This window comes from Grampus griseus (assembly GCF_964374135.1).
Source record: "Grampus griseus genome assembly, chromosome: 15".
Lineage (NCBI taxonomy): Eukaryota > Metazoa > Chordata > Mammalia > Artiodactyla > Delphinidae > Grampus > Grampus griseus.
In genome coordinates, this window is record NC_139009.1 from 50086759 (window position 1) to 50114438 (window position 27680).

General features: G+C 44.4%; 1 pseudogene across 1 annotated transcript; it reads left to right on the top strand.

The window, feature by feature from the left end:
* The first annotated feature begins 1166 nt into the window (after window positions 1-1166).
* Window positions 1167-27680, top strand: LOC309834107 (small ribosomal subunit protein uS19-like; annotated as a pseudogene). Its single transcript has 3 exons — window positions 1167-1266; window positions 2354-2480; window positions 27247-27680. The product of its transcript is annotated as a small ribosomal subunit protein uS19-like (transcript).

Genomic DNA, 27680 nt, shown 5'->3' on the forward strand with positions numbered 1-27680 from the left:
ATGCCAGCATTGAGCGGGAAGTCAGATAAAATGGCACGTAGAGTCCCTTCCAGTTCTAATCTTCCAGGAGCCCTAGAAGGCTCTAGGAGACCCCCTGAGCTCTGCTTTTTCTGAATTCCTTTGGCCACCAGTCACTCAATTCAGCATGTGACTGATTGGTTTTGGTGTTGTCGTTTACACCTAATTTTTTGCAAAGATAATACATTCACATAGTCCAAAATATTTTTTATAATCAAAAGGTACAAAGGACAACACCTTACCCCCGCCTCCTGTCAGGTGACTACTCATTAAGCACTTTTATTAGCTTTTTGTATCCTTCCAGATTTTCTTTATGCAAATGTAAATATATGTTCTTCTATTTTATAACACAAACAGGAGCTTGCATTTAGGTGTTTTTGCAATTAATTTGGGAGTTAAATTTGCCTTGCCAGCTGCAGTGAAACTGCCGTGTGAGGTGTATACCTTAAAGCTCCTCCATGCTGTACTATGACTAGCTCAAGGCTGGGCACACACAAATGTTTAAATAAGTGCTTCTTGGTTGGCTGCCCTTCCACAACTTTCTCTGCCCTGCCTGGAGCTGAGAGCACGTGCCCCACCTACAACTCCAACGTGTGAAGAGAGGCCCTGCATTCTCACTTCCTCTGACACATTTTTAGAGAATGGTCTGAGCCTCAGGGGGGTCAGTGCAAGTTTTATTCTGTGGTATGCCAAGCCTCCTTCCACCTTGCAATTTGGTGGAAGAGAAAGCACAATTGCCTGGGAGTCAGGAGACTTGGAGTCAGCTGCAACTGTATCCCCAAGTGGCTGCACAACTCTGGACAAGTCATCTGTCCTCTCCGGGCCTCACTCTTCTAAGAGGCTTCCAGCATCAGGGCAGTCCTTGGCCAGGGTCTTCCAGCCTTGGCTCTGCAGATGTCATGTGCTGTGGGCATAAGGGCATGTTTGCACCCAGGAGTTCATGGGAGGCACCTGGGGCATTTCCCCTGGACCTGTGTCTGCTGATTCTGGCCATGATGACACAGCCCTTGCTGCAGTCACAAGACAGTGAGTGAGCATCTCAGGGAACAGTTTCCTCCCCGGGACCACAGGCAGCTGTATACCCAAAGACTGAACTTTCCCTGATAAGTCAAGAATGGCCTAAGCAAGGGTTCCACAGTTGTCCACATATGGACCCCAAGAAGCCTACGGGCACATCTGAGGAGGCCAAGCTACCCATCCATGGAGCCTTCAAGGCCAGCATCCTTCTTACCCGCAACCTCCGAGCAGGTGGCACTAGAATGGGGAACTGTGTGGTTCCCGAGAGCCTGGCTGGGGAATTCCTCTCGATTTCTCTCTGCTCCACTGCCCTCCCCACCTGCCTCCATCTGCCTTTAGGGACAGGAGAGAGCTGACCTGGAAGGGACCTCCAAAGCCATCTGGTCCACCCTCTCAGTCTACAGATTCAGAAACTGAGTCTAGAGAGAGGAACTCACTCACCCAGGGCAAACAGCTGCCTGAGGGGGAACAGTCATCAATGATAAAGCCACCCAACCTGTCTCAGGAAAGCCAGCAGGGGCTCTCTCCTTCCGGAGGCCTTGTCCACATGTCCGCAGTGAGGCAGGTGCCACACCAAGGCTCTCCTCTCAGGGAACAGGGTGAGAAAGTGTCTCAGAGGATGCAGCCAGACAGATACTCCCCATGGTTTCCTGTTCTGGCGGGAACCCCGGTTGGTTGATTTGGTTCTCTGCACCAGTGGCGAAGGCCAACTACCTGCCTGCCTGCCTCTGGGGGCACAATGTTGGTTATAAACTTATCATGACTGTCATGAGCAGAACAGGAAGGAGGAGAGTGAAGTGGCAGTGTCTTCTTCAGCTGACCAGCATTCAGACTGAAATTGGGACTCAGGCCTCAACTCAGACCAAAAAGCTATCCCTAGGAGCCCTGTTCCCTACAGGGCTAGAGATCCTCAGGGCTTCTGGAATCTCCTCCTTCTACTGAGTTATACCCACTTCTCTCTGCCTGTCTAAACTCCTCTCTCTCCTTTGAAAAGCAGCTCAGGGCTGCCTCTTCCTTGAAGCCTTCCCTGACTATACTCCCCCATCCCAACCCCCCACCCCCTGCCCCTCCCACACCCCCCCCCCCACACACACACTCAAGGTCTCCATCCTCTGAACTGGGTACCCATGACGTGTCCTGGGCTGCTCTTTAGAATGCACATACATCTGCAATCATCTGACCAAAGACTCTGAGTGTCCTCCACAGCCCCTAGCCCAGCAGAACACATAAAAAAGTGTACCATAGTGACTTGCTGGTCAACTGATTCCAGTTCCTCCCACTGAAGGAAAGGGAAACCAACATGTGTGCCCCACACCAGCACCCCAGGAGGTTCTGCCGAAAGTTCATGGCAAGTTGCCTCCAGGGTGCGACGACCAGAAGTCAACCGGTTTTGGCGGGCTCCACACTAACTCACAGGCCAGCTGCAGTGTGGCAGACCAGGACCGGTAAGTCCCACCTTCCAGCCTCCTTCCAGACATTGCAACACACACACACACACACACGCGCGCGCGCGCGATGTCCTTGCATTTTGCGTCCTTTGCTACCCCTCAAGTCTCATTTCACCCAATTCCTCCTGTGGATAAGTTAAGACTGGTGTGGTCACGGGGCTCATAGGGACTTGCGTATAAGTCACGCCCCGGTCTCTGTGCATTACCCACCACCCAACTCTCCCCCAGGACTCCTTCCAGCTCTAGGAAAAACCAGTGAGAGCACTTCTCCATACTTGCTCTGACAGGGCTCAGACAAGTAAAACCAGAAATGGAGAAATGGCAGCAGTAAAAGCAAACACCACCGCAGAGCTGGACCTCACGCAGGTCCCTGCCGACAGTTAGAAGGACCCTACGATTTCCAGACTGCTCCAGGCAGTCATAATCTGGGGAAGACCTTAATGCTTGATTTCTCTTTTCCTGCGATTTGTAGCTTGTGGCACTCAAAATCCTTGAGTCCCAAACAGTGTTCTTCCCCTTTAGGCAAAGTTTCTGGGCCAGGCAACAGTGGCTCTCTCCAGCCCGGCCCCGCCTGGCCCCAGCCTAAGGCTGAAGAAACCTCCTCAGCGAAAGCTAAGGGTGTCATGGTGACATTAATTCAGCCACATTCCACATGTATAATATTCCTGAGGAGTAGTTAGGCCTGTAAATCCATTATTTATGATGCAGAATTGCCCATGCAATGCAATGCAGGTATGTTAGTATTGCTGTGAGAAACAACTTTTCAACGTCCTTGTTTTGAGAGGTACAAATTTTACAACTTCAGCAATGCGTCACCAAACACTGCTTACATAGCTACTTCCATACCTGGTTCAAAGTGGCTGCTTATATTCAAATATAGAATTTCCCCTACCTGAATATACCGAACAAATTAAAAATGGTTCATGATTTGCATCCAAGTTCTGGGTTTCTTACCATTGCCCTCGTTTCCTTTGTAGCACTGAAATCAGACCTTAACTGTGCTTGTGAAACAAAAACACGGAGGCCATTTCCATTGCAGAACAGAAAGTCATAGACAAGCACCTGCATATCTTTCTTTGTTGGTTGGGGGTGGGGTGAGGAGGGAGAAGGAAGAGGGACACTTCATCTCCACCTCTCAACTTCAAGCCAGAGACTGGGGGTTCAACCTCTGTGTGCCCAGGGCACCCACACACCTTTTCTGAGCTGTGATTGTCTGCTCTTGAAAACAGCTATACCACCAGTATGCTTTAGCACTGACAGAAGAGAAGAGCTAATCAGAGTGACTAAGGCAAATATACCAGATTATCACAAGCCCTAGCCCCTTTCTGACTTGCAGCTGATCTGGAGACATACTTCATCACCTTCCAGTGCCATGTTCCATGGAGGTGAGGATTTTAAGTTCAAACCTCTTCCAGGTCATTATGAAGATTCATGTGTCAAGGCAGAAGAAATGAATATGTTTTAGCAATTTATTAGTTTTATTTGTAATTTTAAAACATTTAGTCATGGGACAGGTAGGCTTCTGTTTTTACTCTAATCCTGCTCTTTTCTTGGCAATAGGCTGGCTTGCCATTTTCCAACACACATCCTTCGCTTCAGTCGGAACCGCAATCCCACCGACACACTGCCTCATCCTTAAACTACACCAGCTCCTCCCCCAGCGCTGTTCTTCTCCAACCCTCACCAGGACTGCTCCCCACCCCATCCCTTCCAAATCCTTCCAAGCTTCCTGCAGCCCATCTGAAGCCTCTGCTGAAACCTTCTGTCACTCACAGACCTCCCTTCTCCCTGCACCCCGGTACTGCTCCCAGCTATACCACCAGACTTGCCCTATGTAAAGTCTATTTGAATCACCTGATGACTTGTACCGCTTGTCTCTCTTCCCTTGCAGACCTCCAGGAGGGCCCTAATCTTACGTGCTTCTGCACTGCAAACAATCCCTAACAGAATGTTGAATTGAAAGTTGACACTCAATAAATACTTGCTCTTTTTTGGGAGGAAAAGTTGGCAGACGTAATCAAAATTTTAAATGTTCTTGGACTCTAACCTAGCATCCTGACTTCCAGGCATCTAACCCGCAGAAATACTTGGAAAAGAGCTTAGAACAGGACCCTGCCCATAGTAAGCATACTATTCAGAATTAATGGTAGCTAGCTGTTGCTGCTGCTACTGTTGTTAGAATGTTCCCTGCAATATTGTTTATAATAGCAAAAATCTGGAAAGAAAACAAATGGCCAGCAATAAGACAATCATTAAATAATTGGTGGTACGTCAATTACATTCTATGCAGATTTTTAAAAGAATGATTTTATTTTTTTAAGAACTAAATATATAATTTTGTGTATGTATATTATACACATTCAGGGAGGCAGCATAAACTCATAATTAAGAGCACAGATTCAGGACTCAGACTGCTTGAGTATCAATCCTGGCTTCATCGCCTACTACCTATGTGAACTTAAGCAAATTATTTAACTTCTCTGTGCCTCAGTTTCCTTAACTATCAAATGAAGAAAATAATAATACCTGCCTCACAGGACTAATGTATGGACTGAATGAGTTCCTATGGGTAAAGCACTAGAAAAGTATCTGGCACATATTAAAAGTTAGTTGTCATCAGTATTATTATCTGCAAAAAAGACAAAAGATAAATACCAAACTGTTAACAGTAGTTTCCTCTGGAGAGAGATACTGGAGAAAAGGAAATGTTCTGGTTTTTGGGTTTTTTTTTTTTTAACCACAAGCAGGTATAGCTTACATAATATAAAGATGCAACCTACTTGCTAATAGGTTGCAGGTTTGACTCATAAGGACAACTGCTACCTGAGATGCAGTGTGAGATGTCAGGATGCAGGACCACAAGCCACGGCTTCCTCATTTCTAAATCCTGATTCTAACTCCAACCCACAGCCAGAAAATAAAAAATAAAAGATGTTATCACCAGCTGCTGCCCCACACACACACTCTGCAACCCCACAACGTGCTAAAAAATTGAGAACATCTGTTTGGGGGGAAAAAGCACCAATTACTATTTTGAACGGGAAGAAAGGGAACAAGTAAATTTGGCAACCAATATATTTTTACTCATACGTTTTGAATGCCAAGGTAGGATCTAGTGCTGCTTTAATAATCATCTTCCTGTGATAAAAGGTGACTCTAAGTACTACCTAGGACCACACCCTCCATGTCGCAAAACCCTCCTCTCTTCCTAGACACCTTCCCAGCCACCCCCAGTCTGCAGCATCGTCTACCTCGCGCCACGTGGAGCCATGCTTTGGCCCCTGCCTCTAGGAAGCTCTGGCTCTGGTGACCCACGTTGTGATATGACACATGTGCCACCCAAGGCCCAAGAACACTGAGAACAGAAGCCCTCTACCTTGGGCTTCATTCTTCTCCACCACTTCCCAGCACATTCCCTCCTACCAGCCACACCACAAATGTAAACTCCTTGACCCCACCTCAAGGCCTCGCCCAGCCTAGCCCCTGGGCTGTTTCAGCCCTGTCTCTGGCAATTCCACGATCCCCTCTCCTTCTGGGGGTGCAGTCAAGCTGGCCAAGTCCCTGCCCTCCAGCTTGACCTTTTGCTTTGCACTTCTTTCTTCTGTGGAGGCTGCTCCTCTCATATTCACCATCTTTGTGCTACTGTCAGCATCTCCTCCCTTGCTCTTCATGTAACCACTTCCCACTACCCTTCAGACCAACTTAACAACACCCCGCATCCTGGCCCCTGACCAGTGCATAACGACCTCTCTGCCCTCTCCACTCTGCACCCTCATCTTGTGCTCAGCAAATAACCCAAATCACACAGGCTACCCTCTGAATGGGTAGAGCCTGTCTCCTTAACCAGACTGCAAATTCCTGGAAGACAGGACACCTGCCAAGGTTCTTTTCCTTTCTCATATTGGGCATGGGAAGAGCAGTGTAGAGGGAAGGCTGGGAATTGGAAGAAAGGGAGGTGGAACTCTTCCCCCAAAAAGCTGAAGTGGAGTTTCATTTAGTAGCGAAATCTCCATTGACAGCTTGCTAACTTCTCATGGCAACCTTTTCTTATTTGTCTTTTTGTTCACTTAGAAAGCTAGGAAAGAAAAAAAATTGTTAAAAATTAAATCCAAAACTTTCGGCTCTGATAAGATGAATTTTCTCAAACGCCAATAATTCCACATGGCTTGTCTAAAATTAGAGAGAGAGAGAGAAGTGACCAGGATTTTTAATGGATTGGCTTCCATAGTAGATGCAAGATAGTCAAGTTTTATTTAAATGACTTTCTTAGGAAATTGGAGCAGCAGGCAATGCATCAGATGCCAGAAGTCCATTTAAATATTATACTAAGGGAAGGGAATTCATTTGGTCAAGCTGCTAAAATGAACAGGCAGAGACAGAAATGCCCTGGAGAAGTGCTGGGTGTTTCATCTTGAATCCATTTGTAAAATAAACACATTTATTTACCAAGTTTAGCACTTTGACTACTTCCTGGAATCAGTGTTTGCACAAATCCAGGCTGAGATGGCCAACTGGAATTAAAAAGTGACCAAGACTACAAAATTAATTTGACACTCCTCAATTTTCTTGTTTAAAAACACAAGACAAAATCCTAATCAAATTGGAAGTTTATACAGTTATTTCAGTCTACAGCTTGGAAATTGCCACAGCGCACTGGCAAACGGCCGCCCTTAGCGCCTCCAGCCCCAATGTGCTTGTGATGATGGTCCAAACTACAGCTGTTTATGAGCTTAAAATGCAAACATACTAACTCTTTTCTTCTGTAGGAAGAACTTGCATTCCCACTGACACCTACCGCTGCCTTACAGATGGGCCTAGCCCTGAGATTTCAAACATACTATAGGAAACACACTGACACACACACACCCTGCCCAGGGCCCACACTGCCCAGACACTTAAAATTACTTTTCCAGTAGGATCCCAGGAAAAGGTTCTGTTTAGCTACCACCTGCACATGGCCAGGTTATGACTGGTTTGACAACCTATAGCCTCTCCGGTTCTGCAGGGGTCCTTGGGGTAACTCTGCCCTCTGCCGAGTTAATGACTCCTTTTGGACTTTGGATCAGGTGTTTGGTATCCTGAGTTTCCTGTATCCAGCAGAGGCAGGAAGACCACACAGTATCAGACTTAACATCCCACAAGATGAGGTGTGGTACAGCAGACCTACTCTACTGTGCTGGCAACTGGGGCTGGAGGGTGAGGTTGTTGTTTACTGGCTCAGTATCGCACCAGCCAGTTTCATTACTGTACTCCTCCCCTCCTTGCCCCTGAGTAACGGAACTCCTGCAGGGAGGCCTGGCTCTTCCCCATAGCTCTCAAAGATTTCAGAAGCCCCTTCTTCCCTGGCAAACTTTTTCAGCAATAGCCTGCCCTGCTCTCCCCATATTGTCAACAGTTCATAGCTGAAGCCTCAGCGGAATATCCCATCCAATTTCCCATAAAATGGGACATGAAAATAAACACACATATTGTATGTTGGTTTACATTTCCTGCACAGACCCAGCAGGGGCAACAGGAAAGACATTAAGGAAACTATTTCTAAAGCAATGGGCTACATTTTAGCAAGAATACTCTCACTGACCCTAAAAAGGAAGCCATTAAGATGGCTAAAATCCCATATAATTCTTCAAAAACGTTCTTGAACATTCCCATTTTAATTTCCAAAGTCAATATGGCTTGCTAGTGCCCCATGCTCTACGACAACAATTCACATTGATGGGGAGGGAAGTATGAACATTTTTCTATTGAATGGAAAATTTGGTTATTTTTAAGGACATTATTCCAAGAGAGAAAAAGGTCTTAAGTCCATAGCACCTGACAGAATATTGTTTTGTTCCTAGAAGGCTGGTTTCTCTTGACATCTCTGCCCTTATTTAAAAAGCATATCACAGTTGTCACCTTTATATTTTCAGTCACGCGATTTCAAACCCCAAAACAGAATGTTGCCATTTATTTTTCTTCTGAAGAAAAGGAACCCTGCTTGCATGCACGCTCAATGCCCCAAATCCAAGAGAACATTCCCGTCGCACCTCTCTAGTTCAGAGCACGTGGCAAGTCTGAGTTAGTGAGATGTCTGAACTAGAGAACAGAGAAGGCTATTTTATTTCTTTCAGGTGAACTCACTAGTAATAATCACTTGCCATTAGCACATTAAAATTGTAGGTAAGTGGTGTGCTGAAGTGCTAGAAAAGTTTGTTCTCAGGCAGATAAACGGTCTCTCCTGTAGTCTTGTTCCCACTGCTAATCTGGTCAGCAAAGCCTTTCCTCGTGGATCGTGTGAGCATTAGCACCAGGTGTCCTGCCAGGGAAGCACCACACAATCCAAAGCCGCCTTGAGAACACAATGCATTTTCCACCACAACGGAGCCATTTTACCACACCTAAGAGCCTGAAAAATAAACAAAAAATAAAGGCGTGTGTCAGATCACCGCCTCTCTCCGCAGGGGCCTTCTTATGGTGGCGGACAAAATGGCAGTCCCACACTCCAGCCATCAGGAGAAACCTGACAGCTCCTTCCATTGAACTTTCCTCCGTATCCTGCTCCTCACTAGCCGGCCTTGGTGCCCTAATTCTTCCCCTTCTCCCACTCCCAAGCTTCTCCCTGTGAGGAGAGAAGGGTGAAAAAGTGTGGAGTGTCTGGGTCCGGTCTCATCTACTCATACTCCTCTCTTAGTATTCCTGTGCCACTGAACCTGGGATTATTACTTTTGTGGGTTGGCGAAGGTGGGCGTCTTAGATCCATGCTAGCCTTAAAGAGCAATGTCCTCTTCACTGGCTCTTCCTTGAAGACCTGCACTTTGTCTCATCTCAAGAGGCAAAACTGAAAGACTCAGCTCAGGGTGTGGGGCTACAGGACTAAAGGGATCACTAGACCGCTTTGGAGCCAGGCCCTCAGCCAGAAGGGCTAAAGGAGCCCTGTGACCCATGCTAGTGCAGATTTCAGCAGGAACAGAAGTTTCACACCAGGGCATGGGACCAAAGCCATGATGAAATCAATAGGATGCCTTTGCCAAGAGTGCCCACTCTGCATATCTCCCTTAAGCCTGATCTAAGAGTTGACGTTTAGGACCTGGTTAAATAGCTTTCCAACTCATCACAACTGGCTGAACGAGCAGATAAATGGAAATTTGGAACATAAGAAGCTGAGATAATCCACACACAAATGTCATGTCCCCAGATGACTGTGGGTTGAATATATGCACAGCAAGACATTTTCATAAACCAAGAAGAGATTAAATTGCCCAAAGTCTTTCACCCTTCTTACACTTGCCTATAACACAGCTGCTAATATCTAGCACCATTATTAGGGGTTATTGAATTGACGTTATATATACAATAAGATTCACGCTCCAAAGATATTAAGATCCACTGTCAGACAAATCAGTCTTTCTCAGCTCTGATAAGAAGCCCAGTTGGGTGATTGGCTCAAGGGTCATGCAACTTCCAACCCCTCATACCGAGAACAGTGAAATCACACTTCTGGGGGCCCAACATAGAGGATAACATAGAGAATCTAAAGCAGAAGTTTGAAGTTTCCTTATTTTAAAATTAATGCAAATTTTGTATTCAACTTTATAATGTAATAATAATCTTTCCATTAATTAACAATTCCTCAAAAATCCTTCAATAAAATAAATGCTCTGGGGAAATTGCCACGTTTATCCTACGGCCCCAAGGTTTGGCCAGCATACCACCACCTCACCCCACATACCCCAGCTTGAAAAGAAAAGCAACGAGGGAACCAAAGCAGAATTCTGAATCTTGGAAAGAGAAGTGAAAACAATGCTTACCAAAGTAGGGGGAGACTGATTATATTTTTTCCATAACCATTTTCCATAGCCACTGCTAGAAAATGATTAAAGTCTTATGCTGGCTTGTCATGAGGTTTCACACTGAACTGTGTTCATTGAAAAGTTTTCTCCCCTAGGGACCATCAGGACTTGGCTTAGGAACAGCCTCTGAGAACACCTTGAGAACTTCATGCATATAGGCCAAACTCCTTAATCCCTTAATACACCTAAATTCTGATGAAGTCACTGAAAGTGTCAGAGCAAGACGCAAAATCCTCGAGAGACTATCACCAATTTAGCATTTCCAGTTCAGGTGGAGACATTAATTCCACTTATCAAAGAGAAGTACAGAAAGGCATTCATTATGAAAAGCAGAAACCCGAAATGAAGAATATTGTGGGTTGGTCTCAGCTGGGTTTCCCTGAATTTATTACCTTGGAAAGTTCAACACAGATCTAAGCCTTCCACCCGAGACGGTAGCTAGTGGGAAGCAGCATCTGGGAGCAAATCACCAGGATCATGGTGGCCTCCTCATTGGGTACCAGCTGTGCAAACCCCCCAACGTGAAGGAAGGAAGAAGCAGCAGCTGGGGAAGAAGGTTAAGGAAATTGTGTGTTTAAAGGCAAGACCATTTTAAATTTTAATATTATTCCTATATAATTTGATATATGATCGGATGAGATCGGGAGGAAAAGATTGAGACATACGGGAGAAAGAGGAAGTAAGGAGATCAGGTGAAGGAGTAGGGAATAGTAGGAATGATACAAAGGCCAGAAGACAGAGAACAGAAAACAAAAGAGGCCAGATGGTGGGAATGGAGAAGAACAGCCACCAAAATCCTGTCCTCTGGAGGCATGCTTGTGCCATTTGGAGGAATAACTTTAATTTGTTTTGTCTTTTTCTTACTGTTTCAGAACATCGGTGGCTTAGACAGACAAACTTCTCATTTGCAAGGAGGAAAAGAGATCTCGCCTTCAACTCAACATAACTTAAATTTGGCTCTGACTTTAAAAGTTAACCAGTTTTGGAAAAAAAATTAACCTAAGCCTGAAGCTTCAGAAAATGGACCTTAAATTTTACCTGTAGTTAAATCCACCTTCTTGCAATGAAACAGTAATTAATATATTTCCATCTTCCTTCATGATTAAATTCAGGAGAAGAGTCTACAAAAGCATGATTATACCTAGGGAAAGTTACAGTCAATGGATTTACTGACTAGAATTAGGGGCACTGTTTTCTCTATTTCACCCCGAAGTCAGACATCAAAGTAACCTCTCTCTCCCTCTCTCTCTCTTTCTCTCTCTCTCTCACTCACACACACACACACACACACACACACACACACACACACACACACACGAGCACGTATACACTCCACCTCACTCTCCCTCACTCTGAATGTATTCCTGCTGATAGAGAATCCCAAAGTCTCGTTCCCATGCTCCACCGTCTTTTTTCCTTATAAGCTTAGAGTCATGTATGCGGCATATCAATTCAGTTCTCACTTGTCAGGTCAAGAACAGGGCCAATACACTGGCTTAATTTAAAGAGTTTCTGAGTTGTTAGAATTTCAGGATTCAAACAAAAATGAAATTTGACTTAGAGGGTTTTTTTCCCTTCCACTTCCTGGTGAAGATACAAGAAAATAGCCAAATGGTAGTTAGACGATGGAGAACAGGTGCAAAGGGCTGGAAAATGCTCTGCTCTTGAATAATTGAAAGCAGACTAGAGATCCTTCTGTTCTATGAACTCTCCACAACCGGAGAGAGCAGGTTCCCTGAAAAGGTCTGAGCACTGGTCAGGGAATTCCAAATTACAAGGGGGAGAAATCACTTGAATGACGAGTTCAACAAGAGATCCCCATCTATTTAAATTGTAAAGACACCAAAACATGAAAATCTGCCTGCCAGTCCTGCTCTCATTCGCTTGAGCCAACTACATGCATGTGCTTGGATGCAGAAAATAAAAATGGCCCTGCAGTCCCTTGAAAAACTTTCCTTAATCTTGATGTTACTTTAAAGCCATCATAAATCACACAACCTGCCAATCTTGCCATGTTTTATAAACCGTGGTGAGAGGTAGAGTATTTCTGGCCCAACGATCTCCCAGTAACAAATGCCAGTTCTAATGCTGCAGCATTTCCTCAATACCACTCGACCTCTTAAACAAGGCTCTACAAGTATATTAACTGTCATATTCTCAATTTTTTTTTACAATGGGAAGTGATATCCTCTTATGACTAGCTCGATGGAGCCAAGGGCAGCGGCTGTCTGGGGACTGATGAAAACACCCAATTGTGGTGGGCAAGGCTTTCCGCCCACCAATCATTGTCCCTAACATACCTATGGGTTCCCTGATCCCTACAAGATCCCCCAAGGTCACACCCCACTGACTCATCAGGTTCCAGCCTGCCCCTGTAACTCACTGTCATCCAAATGGGTGCCAAAATCAACCTCCACAGGGCCACACTCTGCATGGCCTTCAGGATCAATCGAAAAGGCTGAACCCAGGCAAGCCCATGGCCTGGCTTGCCTTCAGGAAATTCCGGGCTGTCTGCAGCAGCTGTGGTTTGAGTAGTACAACAAATTCACTTACTGAATGACAACAGCTTTATTGGCAAGCCAATTCAATTAAAGCCCCTGCATCCAACAAAGTCTCCGGCAGCCCTCTCTGCATAAAGAACATGGAATCATGCCTACATTTCCCTGAGTGCCCTCAGCCCTAGCTGTCCCTCTACATGAGAGGGAGAGGGATGAATGAATTAGATGCGGATGATGGTAATTAATGGCTGGCTGTCAGAGAGTCATTTTGGAGGCTCGGCCCGTTGAAGGCTCCGTATTAAAGACCAAATCCCAGCACAAACTGACCAGGACAGGCTAGAACTCGCTTTCTAAATAGTAGGAGTGTCACAGGCACCTGCAGCAAGAAGGGAGGGGGAAGCAGGGTAAGGTAAAGGAGGGTTGGAGGGGAAATAGAGAAGCAAAACATCAGGCTGCTTACATTGATCAATGCTTCTTACACTATTGATATATAAATAATATGTTCATTTTTCATTCTTACAAAATATGTCCTTTAGGCTACCATTATGGTGAACTTACTTCAGAGTTCTGACATGAGATTATTAGGAGGGGGAAAGGGAGGGCTGACTGTAGAGCTACAAACAAAACACATTTTCTTATAAAATACATATAACAGATCATTTTTGCCTTCAGTAACAAAGATAAAATAAGAGTTTTTCAGATCCCTGGCACAGTCTTGCCAACCAGTCCTTTGGCACTCAAAGAGAACGTGGGGGGAAGAATATCAGAGGGGGCAGGAAGGGAAAGAAAACAATTAACAAATCAGCTCCGACTGGCTCATTTATATGGAGATAGCTCTCACTTTGCCTTTAGCCAATGCCACCAACACAGCCAAGTCAGGTTAACTACCTAGCAGGAGATAACTTGGGTCGATTGGGCTTAATTATTCCTGATAGTAACAGGTTACCATATGCACTGTTTGGAGCATAAACAAAAGCCAGATATCGAGGGGCTAAAATGATCCTTCTCCAACAATTGGAGTCGTGTGAAAAGCCAGATTCCTGGTTCGTTCCACCTGTCTAAAGTCCTAGTCTTAGAGGTGTCAGGGCCTGAGTTGCCACCCATGAAATGTAAGAAATTCCATGACTATACTGGAATGAGTCTTTTGTCTCACTCCCAGAAAGAGAAGAGAGTTCCAGGTGGGAAATTTCATTTAGGGAGTTTGTTTCTCTGCTCACAGAATGTCTGCCTAGAACCTGAATGTTTGCCTAGAACCTGACTTCAAAATTCCAAGTTTGGAGAAAATGTCACCTCCACCAGGAAGCCTCCCCAGATTCTCTCAATAATAAAATACTTCCTCTGCTACACTCCTAGAGAACCCTGAATGTCCTCTATCATGGTCTTTAATTCAATCTTCTCTACAACATAGTTTGTTGTCCCCTTGTCTTCCTTCCCCAAAAGACATGGATTTTCTGAGGGCTGAGCTCTGGGCTTTGTATATAACTGGCACTCAATAAATCTAAGTGGAGTTGAATTAAATGGCCCTTAGGAAATGGATACAACTTGGCAAAGCCTCAGTCTTAAAGAATTATGTGGAACCTTGTTATGACCCTACAGGCATCAAGATTTCACTGCTGTTTTCTTCACTATAGCCACTAAATTGGTTGCCCACTTTAATTAGAACAGAGGCCAGATGTCTGGCCAGCTCTGCTAGAACCGGAAGAGCTAGCAAGCTGGTGGAGTTTCCCAGCTGGGGGCTCAAGAGGCTGGCTTCGTGTGGTTGGGTCACCTTCCCTTGCATACTTCCTTCCCTCTTACTTGACTCCCCTTCCCCCCCCCCACCACCACCCCATCCCGAGGGCAGCTGTCCCTTTTATCAGCAAAAGCCCTTTCCTGACAACACATCTGTCCAGCACAATGTTTCACCCTGTCCAGTGATTCGGTTACCTGAAGCATTTGCATCCTTGATCAGTGCAAGGGCCTGAAACATACGTGTCCGTAAAGAGCCAGCAGAGGCAGAATATCTCCTTTCAGAAGACTACTATCCACTAAGAATGAAATCTAATATTTAAAGGGCATGACACCCCGTTCATACTAGATTTCATTAATCAGTGTTTTCGTGGAAAGGATAAATCCTTTATGCATGCCTTTTTCCTGATTTTTTCCCCCATTTAAAAACTGCAATGCTTATTTTTCTTCCCTGCTATTAGCTCACAGAGACCCACTACCGTGAACCCTGCTTCCTTGCCTCCCAAAACTCACCCTTACTCATTCACACTGAGGGAATGAAGTTCAGTCAAGAAAAGAGGGGTAGAAAGAGAGACAGAAAAGTGTTCTAGTTAGTTTTAAGCATGTTTCATTAAATAAAACCTTTGCAACCCTTGAAAAAAATAGAGACTGTCACTATAATTACGAGCCTGTACTTGGCATGTGAGTGACCAATACGTTCAATGCCTCAAGAATATTAAGTAGGAGATCACAGCCTTCGCTTGGACACTCACTAAGGACTATATTACTGACATTGAACATGATGAGAATGGCATTGCTACGACAGCCACAAAACCCACACTTTTAGGTGAAGTTCAGAAAAGAGGAATCACTGGTATCCTTCCTGAGAGATGCTGACCAAAGAATATGCTGATTTTTTTTTACCTTTTCACATAGACTCTTATGCATCTGCATATGGCATTGAAATTGCAATGAAGCAATGAAGATCAGCACCAAAGTACTTCATCATGTCGCTAAGGACGGAAGAGTCTAACAATGCCCAGGACCTCGGAATGAACCAGAGGCACTTTTCAGATGTCTAAACACCTATGATTGTGCTAATACTTTTCTGCTGCATGTTCCCTTCAATTTATGGAATAGTGAAGACCCAACAAATGGTTAAATAATGCCCCATTTCCTCATTAGCTTCAAATGTAATTCCCATTGTTGAGTAAATATCTTGGTTCCTGAATAACACTTTTTAAAATATGCAACAAATAACACAAATATGGGAAAACAATATGTACAAAGATGCTTATCACAATATGCTTTATAACAGTGGGAAACTGGAAGCAATCAAAATGATAACAATAGGTAAGTTGTTAAGTGAATACACTGCAATGGACCATCACGCAGCCATTAGGAGGATAAAGACCATATAGCAACATGGAAAAATGCAAGTGACACATGCTAAGTGGGAAAGGGACTGGAAATAGTATTGCACTGTGATTACAACTAGATAAAAGCATACATACAAAAAGAGACCGGAAGGGAATAAACAAAACTAACAATTGTGTTAGGGATTATAAATGATTATTTTCCCTTATCTTTACTTCTCAAACTATCAGTAATGTTACGTGTCTTTTATAATTTAAAAAATAAATGGAAAACCCAGCAACTTTTTAAGAACTATTATTTTTTAAAGTAGCTATAATTTTGAAATTAAAAAAACAGTAATATGCAAAATATTCTAACTATATGAAGCCCTAATTAAGATGTTCCACATGGAAACAGCAGCCCTGGCAGGGTGAGCATCACCCCACACTGCTGCTCCCACCACTAACACACATCTCAGGGAGAATTCCCTTCTGCAGACTCTTCCACTGACTCAGATTTACAGGCCTCTTTCTAGATATTTTCACTCCACCTGAACAGTTTATTTCAATATAATCATTGGATGGGAGAAAGCAGCAGTAGCTGAAACTGAGGGCTGGAAAGTCAGAATTCTGCTTAACCACAGATGCTGGCGTCCAGCTGGCTGGCTGCAATGAAGCTGCTTAGGGGTGGACACTGGAATAGCCACACAGGAGAGATAAGAGGCTGGGAAGAATGAGCCTAGCAATTTAAAATAAACCTGAATCTCCTTAGCTCTGTTGAATAAGATCCCAGGATACTGAAACAACCTGCAGCTTTGGCCTTGGATCTGCCGTGTATGATCTTTGAAGAATTAAAGAATGAGAATAAAAGGGTCAGAACTCTGGTAGGGGCCAATTTTACATCCTTGCTCCAAACAGCACCTCTTAATGTTCTAGTGGATCATGCCCACTTCTTGACCAGAATTCATTTCCAAACTACAGCCTTCTGCACCCCACAGAAAAGAGTATACCTAAAATTTATCTCATGGGCAGCTAATAATAATCTACAGGCATTAGCTAACAGTAATAGATTCTGAGTTACATAAAGAGACAATAGATAACCAAAAGCTTACCTAGCAAGATGTCCCACTCACTTGGCAGCACCTCTTGTACTTCACGTTAAATCGTACAGGTCACATGTTGCTGCATCAAAGAAACCATAATTTCTGTAGTCTTAGGTGAGTAAGACTTATGTCCCCACATAAGCTGTAAATGCTAACCACTTTTTAAGACGATGGCCTCCCTTTAGGATTTGACTTCTTGCCATGACACTTTTGATAACTTTATCAACCCCAGCGTATTAAAATATTCAAGCTTGTAAGCATCAACTATCTAACACTGATTCGTGAGTCTAATCCTAAAACTAGCTCTTTAGGCTGTTTTAGCTACTTTTATATGCAACCTGAGTACATGACAGTATCACATTCAGTTTGGAAGGCAGACCTTATAAAGTGTGAAATCTTTTAAGACACCACAGGAGTGCACAAAACAATTATTAATAAGCATTGCACATATTTTTAAATGTGACTCTTTTGCTGGCCTTCTTCCTCATCTCAGTGCTCCTGGTATCACTTTAGACAATACAGTAAGTCGTTTCAGCCATGTCTGCCCAGGGAAATGGAAGGAAGAATTCAGGTCTTCCTTTTTGGGTGCAAATCCCAGACAGCCCCTAAATTAAGACAGAGAGGCAGAGGACAGCAAGAGGCATCTCCCCAGAAGAGTAATTTATTTTGGCTTTAATGAGAAGCAAGACAGTCCCCACACACTTGCTTGGCATGAGCAGAGTTTAAGAACTTAGAGCAGTTCCTGAAATAAGCACGAAGGACATCTTCTCATACCACACCTGAACCACCTGTTTGCTAACTTCCTCCTTAGACTCTCAAGTTTTTGCAAGTCTTTGCCTGAAACAGCTTCTTAAATCTTCAGTTAAATCAAGTGCCACCTTCTCCCTATAGAAACCTCAGCCCGTCCAGGGTCAAGGCAAAGGGTTACTGCTGAAAGGAGGCACCAAGTTGGAAGGACACTTGGGGACTCTTCAGTCTAGTGGTAGCCACCAAATCACCAGAGGAGCCTGTGACCCAGCCCCAGAGATTCTACTGCAGTGGGACTGAAAGCCCCCTAGGCGCTTGCGCACACACAACGTCTCTGTCACAGGTGGCCCAAGCACAGCACTTTGAGAAACAAGGATGTACTCCAATATCCTCTGAGGCTCAGAGAAGTTGCCAAAGACACATAACCTGTTGGCAATGGAGTTAGGAGCAGTATTCAGATCTGTAGACTCTTGCCACATCCTACTGCCCCAGGGAGCGAGAGGAAAAGCAATTACAGCTGGAGGCCGGGCAGGAGCAGGTAGCACTACCCTCCCCAGGGGATACCAACATGCGCTGTGGAGTTTGGAACCTGGAGCAGGCACTTGGTGCCAAGGGGTCATAATACCACCTTTAATGATGCCTATGGCTAACCTTCCCCACAGGAGCCACAGCAACAAAACTCTTTTCTAGGCACCTGCATTTGATCTAATATCTGGATAGAAGTGGCCATCTGGGGCTGGCTTAGCAGAACCATAAAATCCAGTCCCAGCTTCACCGGGTGTCAGCCATGTACCACGAGCAAGTCACTTACCTTCTCTTCGGCTTCTGTTTGCCCATCTGAAAAATGAGCCTAATGCCTACTTTTCTGATTCATTGTGAGAATCAAATGAGGTCACGATATGTCCTCTGAAAATTAAAATCTTCCGGAAGCATAACGTCCTATCTAGTATTCTCATACTCTTATGGATCCTGTGCAAAACTAGAAGGAATATACCCTCTTCTACAACAAGAATTGGATAGGATAGAGCTTCCCCAAAACACCAGAATTGCTCATATTTTCTAGGAAGCCTAAAGGCTATAGCCAGTGTACACAGTATCAGTGCAGACCCGTGGTAAGCAGAACAGAAAGGATGAAGCCTTTAGAAGGCACTTGGGATGCATTCAAACTTGGACCCCAAGGCTTTGTTGACTTCCTATATCCAAGAGTCACAGCCGCAGGACTGGGGTTTATCTGGTCCTCTTAGCCCTGATCAGAGCCAACAGTCGTAATGATTCTGGGGTCCTTCGATGGCTCTCCTCCCCAGCTATATAAACACATGGTTCTGAGGCACTTCCTTTGCCTCCTAAACCAGCACTCACAAACGCATTCCATGCAGGATTCCAATTCATCAATTTTCTGCCTGCATTTGCATGTTTGAAATGAGGAAAATATTTTAGATCTCTGTTTTTTATTCCAGATGGAATCTGTTTGTAAAAACCCAGAACTCCTTTCAGAGGCCATTGAGAGGTAGAAGAAGGTGAGGGGGTGGGGCTTCTGGGAAGGCTCTGGGGCCCCAACTTCCTCTTCAAGTAGAGCAGCTGTACTTCTACCTAATCGGGCTCCCACAGAAGGCTTCGTTTTGTTAATTTTTTTTAAAAGTCATGAAAACCAGTCATCTTATCCAGTCCCCTGGTTTAAAGGGGAGGAAATCACATTGGAGAAAGGTTAACTGATATTCCAACCTTCTCCCTTAGTCACTTGCCCAGGCAGGAGAATAATGGGAAATTCTGCTTCCAATGGAAGGGCTTCCTGCCAGGGTCTTCGGTCTCAGTGCAAGCTGCTATGCGTGGCAGCAGCTGGGTGGCTTCTCCTGTCTGTCCCCACATCTGGTAGCTCTTAACAGTGGCCACCTCCAGTTCCAGCTCATCAGTGCCTCCCCAGGGCCTCTCCTGGGACACTCCAGTTAACAGCTGGGATGGCATCTCCAGAGTTCCTCATCTCCTCTGCCAGCTCGTCTGGCCCTCTGGTTTCTGGGTAGCACCATCTTTACAGAATCAGCCCCTCTCTAGGACTCTTTCAAAGGACAGTTCTCAAAACAACATGAAAATTAAAAAAAAAAAATCCACAAAACTTATTAATGACTCTGTGAAGTGAATCCAGGGAAGCAAGTCCACATAAGGAACGCTGGCTGTCACACTTAGTTGCCCCCTCAGGGCCCAGGCCTGCTGACTCTCCTTAGCTCAGGGTGTGTACCAAGGTCTCCAAAGCTGTCCTCCCAAGGGTTGTAGGGGGAAACTTTATACTATTATATCTATGTTACATTTGTTGAGCATGGTAATAGTATTGTGATTATGTAGGAACATGTCCTTATTCCTAGAATATGTAGTCTGAAGTGTGTTTGTGTGTGTGTTTAGATGGGGAAGGCGGGGAGATATAGGCTGAGAAAGAAAGAGGTAAAGCAAATGTAGAAAAATGTCAGTTGGTGAATCGTGGTGAATGGTATATAAATGTTTATTGTACAAGTCTTTTAACTTTTTCTTAGGTTTGACATTTTTCCAAATAAATGCTTGGGGATAGGGGAAGGAGGTCTTATACAAAGGCACATTTACCCTGAAGTGGATGAAGCCTAAGTGTCAGGGTCCCTCGCTATATGGAGCCCTTCCAAGACACTGGTAGGTTAGTGAGGGTCATCAATGTAAAGAGTAGGTAAGATGAATTACTATACCAGAAAACCTGAAACACCCTGAAATCTTACAGCTTACATACAAAGCAAACTGGATAGAGGTTGTTCCAAGTTTGTCAACAACCTAAAAAGTTATGACATTACCAATTACAAGCAGCAAAGCTGACATTTTCTTAATTGTCAATAATAAAAGACAAATTTCTATCAGCCATGTTAGAGAAAGACTAAATTATCTTTCTATTCTCTCTGTAGAAAATATTACAAAATTGTTGTGTACAAAGAGGTGAACAAAGAATATAGAAGGAAAAGTATCATAGAAGTATGTCAAGTAATTAATTCAAAATATTGTTAGTTTTCTAGATATTTGTCAGCATGTTTAATAATTATATAATTTGATTTATTTTTTCCTTCTGTATATGAATTCACTGTTAGAGCCTCCCTCCTTCTAAAGTGCATGCTTTGTTTCCCAAACATGTTGATCACACAAATATATACACACAGACAAATATCAATACATGCAGCCTTTTTTCAAAGCAACATCTTTTGCGTTTAGGGTTCCTTGGAACACATTTGGAAACACTGCCCCAGAGCAAAGTTGCTTCTTTTTATCCACATCTATCTATCATGGTAGCTGCACTGTAGCATTTGATTTCCAGAAAGACATTTATTTCAAGAGTTTACTTAAAGCAAATAAACTATATTTTTCATTGATCTTATATTTACATACAATCTGCTTTATATAGCCACATTCATTAACCCAGCCAATTAAGGTCCAAACAGCACTGTGAGGGAGGCCAGACAGGTAATAAGAAAGGATTTGCCCCAGGTCCCACTTCACAAACATCCACCTCCATCTCTCCAGCCTCTGTATGGCTACTTCAATGTTCCACAGGAGTAAACTGAGGCAAGGGGGCTGGAGGTAACTTTTCTTAGAACAACAAGGCATAGGATCTGGGTTTCCATTTTGTGGATTACTGTCGAATTGGTAAATTATTTTAACAGGCTCGATTTCTGTGGCCTGCTTGTCCTTTGACAACTTGTGTTCAGTGCCACCTGGGGGAGAGACACAGAAGACTAGGGCTCACATATGGGAGAGAGGGGAGTGAGTATGAGGGTTCACCCTTCTTTGCCCTCCCCAAAGTGAGGACAATTCATCCTTTTCCCCCAATGGAAAAGGATCAGTCTTTGACATTTTGCATTATAGATAACGCCAAAGAGGTAGCCCTAAATGCTAAAGGAAACTTTCAGAAAGAAGTGCAGCTTTCTATGGGTCCCTCTTCCTAACCATCCTGCATCAGCAGAACAGAGACCAGACACAGCTTCCAGGCCCATGAAAGAACTGGAGGGACAGAGCCCCATCACAGTGCTCACTTTGCATTAAATTCTCCTGCTTTGACATGGAATTCCAGGGGCGGGAAGGGGAACCCTTCTGGTAAAAAAACTCCAGAGCTGGGCTTCCCTGGTGGCTCAGTGGTTGAAAGTCCGCCTGCCGATGCAGGGGACACGGGTTCGTGCCCTGGTCCGGTAAGATCCCATGTGCCGCAGAGCGGCTGGGCCCGTGAGCCATGGCCACTGAGCCTGCGCGTCCGGAGCTGCAACGGGAGAGGCCACAATGAGAGGCCCATGTACCGCAAAAAAAAAAAAAAAAAAAAAAAAAAAAACCTCCAGAGCTAATGTTCTAATACAAAACCCAGTAACAACAACAACATAATAATAATAATAATGGTAAAATAACCATCATTTATTAAGCATTTTCCCAGCCACCTTAGGTACTTTCCATGAATTATGTCATTCCCTATAAAAAAAAAACTAGCAAACATTTCTTCAAACACTAGGGTAAGATGGTTCCATTCATGTGGTAAAGGGTACAGAGCATTGCTCTGCTTTGACTCATGTCAATAAGTAGGTAGGGCACTCCCCTGGTTGCACAGTGGTTAGGAATCTACCTGTCAATGCAGGGGACACGAGTTCGAGCCCTGGTCCAGGAAGATCCCACATGCCGCGGAGCAACTAAGCCCGTGTGCCATGACTACTGAGCCTGCGTTCTAGAGCCCGCGAGCCACAACTACTGAGCCAGTGTGCCACAGCTACTGCAGCCCACGCACCTAGAGCCCGTGCTCCGCAACAAGAGAAGCCACCGCAATGAGGAGCCCGCGCACCGCAACAAAGAGTAGCCCCCAGTCGCCCCAACTAGAGAAAGCTTGCACGCAGCAACACCCAGTGCAGCCAAAAGTAAAATAAATAAATTTTTTTAAAAAATAAGGAGGTAGAGGAAGCTGACCCCTATGGTTGGGAGTCATCCCCACTCCCCCACCCCTCACCCCACCATGGCCTCTCCACTAAACACACAGAGGACCAGCGATGGTGAATACATAGGCTGTGCACTGGTCACACTCAGATATTAAAGTCGACTAATAAGTAAGAAATATAATAATTATACAGTTGATACATTATGCATGTTTATTTTACTATTTAGACAATTCTGAAGTTTATACAGGTAAAACAGAAATTCACTCCTCACTTCCTCTCCTACTGTTAACAGCTCAGTGGGTATCCTTCCAGATTTTCCATATATATGCATGGAAATAATAATGGCCTAGACCGGCTCAGAAACCCTGCCTCCAAGATCATTTTTAGGAAAGAATGACTAGGAAACATTTCTGGAAAAGATAAAAAGGGTCAGAGACCAGTGTCACCACTTCATCCCTAATCATGGCTCCAAGGGATCTACCTCAGATCATATTTCCTAGAAACAGACTCCGTGACAGAGATTTGGGTGCAGAGCAAATTGGGGAGCATGCTTGGAAATAATACCTGTGACAGAGAGGGGGAAACAGAAAAGGACAGGTGGGAGAGTTGAACTGTGTGATGCAGCTGTCGCCTCTGTGACAATCCCGTAGGGAACTCAGGAGTTGAGATGCCCTTCTGAGTTGCCCCAGTTAAAGCAAGGGAACCAGGCTTTCCTATTCTCAAGTAACTAATAATTGGATGCAGGGAGCCCTTGGGAGAAGGAGTAAGATTGGGCAAGGCAGCTTCCTTCTTCCAGGGCTGGTTCCAGAGAGAGTACAGCTGTGAATCAGCAGGAGCCAACATCTCTTGGTTTTGAAGGGGGAGCTGGGAAGCCTACCGCAGCATATACTACAAGACCCTCAGATATTCCAAAACATTCTCTTCTAGAAAAAATGTTTCTCTTCTAGAAAGGATGAGGAGTAAACAGGAGGGAAAAAAACCTTGCTGAGTGAACAGATAAGAGAATGCTACAGCCCAAATGTTGACACAGCTCCTGAATCCGAAATGCCAAGGCTCATACCTAATGTTCCCACGATTTCCAAGAATATTGCACTATGCCATACCCTGCATAACAACACACACCGGACCTAACTACAGTTGCCAATAAGGAATGGCTAGGATGGCATTTTCCTCTCCTTTGGCCCAGAGCACTGGATTCCACTGGACAAGTTTCACCTGTATGATTGGAAATGAAAAAAAAAAAAAAAAAAACTCTTTTCTTTATGAACAATAATAAAAACAATTCTAGGAGGGGAGATAGAGCAATGCAAAGCTTTCTTGGAAATCTCATTGCTGCACCAGGAGCAGATGTCCTGGGGCACAAGTTCAGTCCTGTTCTATCCCAAATAGCACTTCGGCACACGTGGATCCAGAGCTCCTGGTGATCCTGCTCGCCCAGCTGTTTTCTTTCCTTCTAGCCTCAGCAAGGACACCCAAACCTTCTGAGGGCAGGACCAGCTACAACACAGAGCTGGGACCCCAGTCAGCTGGACAGTGTTTTGTGTCCAACTACATCAACACTGGTATTCTTTGGGTGATGCTATATCAGAAATGTCTTGCTGATTGCATTTTTCTACAAACACTCATAATGAATGACAACTAACCCTTCCTAAACCAGGCCTAGGCCGGCATGCTTTCCGATGAAACACTCCAAAGTTCCTTCAAGTGGGATTTCTATCCTGTAAGAAGTGTCCAAAATTGTCACGACTGGTGTCAAAATAACACAACCATTATCAGCATTCGTGGTAAAAGTGGCCAGTAAATGTGCCTCTGGGTCTTAGGCTCATGGTCTACAAAACGGGCAGCTGTGTGCCTGCACTGAACTTGGAATAACAGGTCAGAGAACAGACAGCATTCCTTTCAGCATTTGGGAAGACGGACTCTACAAATAAAAGGTAGAATTAACTGATCAACTTTGTAGCATGACCTTGTCCATCAGTTCTAGAACATGAGAGATTTCCATTGTGATGGTACAACTACCACTGAACAACTCATTGCATGCATTAATTCAGCCACTAAAGGCCTCCTTCCCCAGAAGTTCATATAAATACAAATCTGCTCCTGGGGCTCTAGGACAGTCAGGGAAAGGTTAATATTTGGAGATTTATCTTTAAACATTTTTAATCCACTTTTTTACAAAGATTGGCAGAGCACTTGGCAAACTGTCCCCTTACCAGTGACTTATGAGGGGCGATACTACAAAAAAATAGGGACCAACGTGTCTCAGACATCCCTGACTGATTTCTTCTGCAGCAATCTTACCTTCCAAGGGGACAAAGGACAGGCCCTACTCTACTGTAGTTAACAAGTGCAGAGCACCCACCTGGACCAGGCACCATTTGAAGCCGTTCAGCATTAAACCCTCACGACAATCCCAACTTACTACTGTTATCCCCAATTTTCAGATGAGAAAATTGAGGAACAGAGAAGTTAAGGGACCTAGTAGTCAGTGTCAGAGCTATGATTCAGAGATAAGCATCTGACTCAGGAGTCTGTGCACATAAACTCGATGCTATCCTGCCTCCAGAATGGAAGCATCTTCCAAGAAGTGCTTTTACTTTCAATCCTTTAGTTGCCTTTACTTTCCAAATTCCCTTTGAAATAGGCAGAGCCGAGGTTACCCATTTCGTGGAGACACCAGACCTACATGACTTAACTGAGTCACAGAATTAATCAGTGATTGGACAGAGAATGGAACCTAATACAACACACAGCACAGATCTTTACAATTCAACCAAGCAGACAAAAAACCAACAGACTCAAATCTGTTCCCGATCAGCAGACACCTGGACATGCTGGACAAGTGCGGGAGGTGATTGCTAAGCTCAGACCCATTATAGCCCCAAGGCACATCGCCTCCTCCCTCTAATTCATCCTGAGCAAGGCATTGAACCCATCTGGGCCTCCTTCTAGTTGCAATGACATGAGTCAATTCATTTCGAGGATAAAACAATAATAAATATTTGCATTATCCTTAATCATTGCCAAAACATTTCAAACACATCATCTCCTTTAGTCCTCCTAACAGCACTACGAAGGAAGTTTTGTAGTGTTCATTCTAGAGATGGAGAAACCAAGACTCACAAAATTTGTCATCTATCCAGTCCCATGCATAACTCAGTCTTAATGTTTGATCCTGCGCTCTCTCCACTGTGCTCCTGCAACTGTATTCTGGTTCAAGATCCAGCAGTTGAAGACCACGGTCAAAGAGAAGGCTGGGGAAATCTGAACCTGCCATCAAACCAGGGACTGTTCATCCCCAACACTTCAACGCTTCATTGTCAAATAAAAAGAATGTTGATTTCCATTATTTAACCAAATAGGATCCTTTCCATGAACATTCCAACTGCAAATCAGACTTGATGAATGACAAAAGGACATTGTTTTCCACATTTTTAATCTGTTCTGCTGGACTCCCAACCCACTGGTGAAAACTCTGAGGGACCCCAAGATGCCAGTGGTCAACTTGTGCAAATCACGTATTTTGTGATCAAAAGACTGAACTACTCTAATATCCAACTTTTTCTTGTAACTGAAACACCATTGGCCACCAAAATCTAATGGTTCTTTATATTATTAGGTCATTTATTCTCCCCAGCAACCCTGTGAGGTGGATACTATTGTTATCCCCATCTTTCTTACAGATAAGAAAACTGAGGCACAGAGAGATTAAGTGACCTGCTAGTCAGTGTCAGAGCTGTAATTCAGGACTCTGATTTGGTGGACTCTGGAATGCTCAGTTAGACAGAACTTCTTCAGTACAATTCTCTAGGATTTGAGTTGGTTTGGGGATAGAGAATGTTTTGTTCTACTTTTTAAGTTTCACTATTTATCAATAGAGTTTATCACCATCTCTTATCACTATAGTGGCTCATAAGGAGACCTCTCCCCACTACCATTAAAATAGAAATCTTCTTGGAAGGGCCAATGTCGAAAACCCTTATCAGTTATGAAGTAATAAAAAATAAGAGAAATAAGGAAAAATATAGCCTCTGGAGAGACTTGGCAATGCCCGGAGGTGACAAAAGGAAGAGAAAGAATAGATAGTAGAGGTGAAAGTTTTCCAAAAACAAATGTTACCTCTATTCTCTACCCCAGCTCTTTACAGCATAGCACATACCTCTATGAATGAACATTCTACTTACCAACTAGAAAAACACAGAAGCTGTGACTGAGTGAGTCCAAAGATGCAAAGTCCAAAGACCTGACTCTCTCTTCCCCTCCAAGCCAGGTGAGTTGCTATCCTTCTAAACTCTTGGCCTCCACAAGATCATTCCCTACCCCTGATGTAAAGACGTGTCACCATGCCTCCGGTGGCAGCCCTCCCAATCTTAGATGGCCAGGCCCAATCTTGCAGCCCACCCCTCAGCAGACCTGGTCTTCCTGGAGAACCCCACAAAGAGGGCATCCCATGTTTTCAGCTGCTGCTGCCAATTACCCAATACTTCTTTTTCTACTTCTTGGTAGTTTATTTTATCAGGCTATCTTATTTCCATGTACGTGGGCCACTCAAATACTTTTTTGAACAAGGCAAAATGTTAGTAAGTATAAAAGTTAAGGCTGCCGAAGAACTGACAAGACGGCAGAAGTAGGGCACAAGAAGCAGACCTTCCGCAAGTTCACCTACCGCAGCGTGGACCTTGATCAGATATCGGATGTGTTCTACCAGCAGCTTATGCAGCTGCACAGCACATGACAGCATCAGATGCTGAACAGAGGCCTGTGGAGGAAGCAGCATCCCTGCAGAAGTGCCTGCGCAAGGCCCAGAAGGAGGCGCCGCCCAAGGAGAAGCCGGCAGTGGTGAACACACACCTGCGGGTCATGATCATTCTGCCTGAGAAGGTGGCCAGCATGGTGGGCATCTACAACCACAAGACTTTCAACCAGGTGGAAATTAAGCCTGAGATGATCGGTCACTACCTAGGCATGCTCTGAATCACCTATAAACATGTGAAGCAGGGCCGGAAGCCACTCACTCCTCCTGCTTCATCCCCCTCAAGTAG